This window comes from Bubalus bubalis, chromosome 23, assembly GCF_019923935.1.
Source record: "Bubalus bubalis isolate 160015118507 breed Murrah chromosome 23, NDDB_SH_1, whole genome shotgun sequence".
NCBI lineage: Eukaryota > Metazoa > Chordata > Mammalia > Artiodactyla > Bovidae > Bubalus > Bubalus bubalis.
The window spans coordinates 22,556,819-22,557,238 of NC_059179.1; positions in this window are offsets into that span (position 1 = coordinate 22,556,819).

Here is a 420-nt window from a genome sequence, read left to right on the forward strand (position 1 = left end):
GTTATCCCCAAAGAGAACGGTTTACCCTTTTCAAATAGGCTATTTCCTGCCAAGTTGCCCCTTGCCTCCTCCAGGCAGCACAGCCTTCCCGGACTGTCTCAGCCCTGTCAATGGCACACAGGTCACTTGTTACATTTGAAACTTTTCACTTTCACTGAGCCTTGTTACAGTTGTTCACATCCTTAGGTATTGCCTATTTTAGGACATGCTGATGGGCAGACAGTCCTAATTCCCAGCTCCACGAATCCTCCCTCTTAATGTCCACCCCTACTCCTTTCTGAGTTGTTCAGGAGCTGACTCAGGCCTGGCCCGTTTGGAGAACTGTTCACTTGCCCGGTTCCCATTCACCTCCAATCTCTGTCCCTGCCCAGGAGAAAGGCAGGCAGAGGCTACAGCAGCTCATAGACACACCAAGCAGGC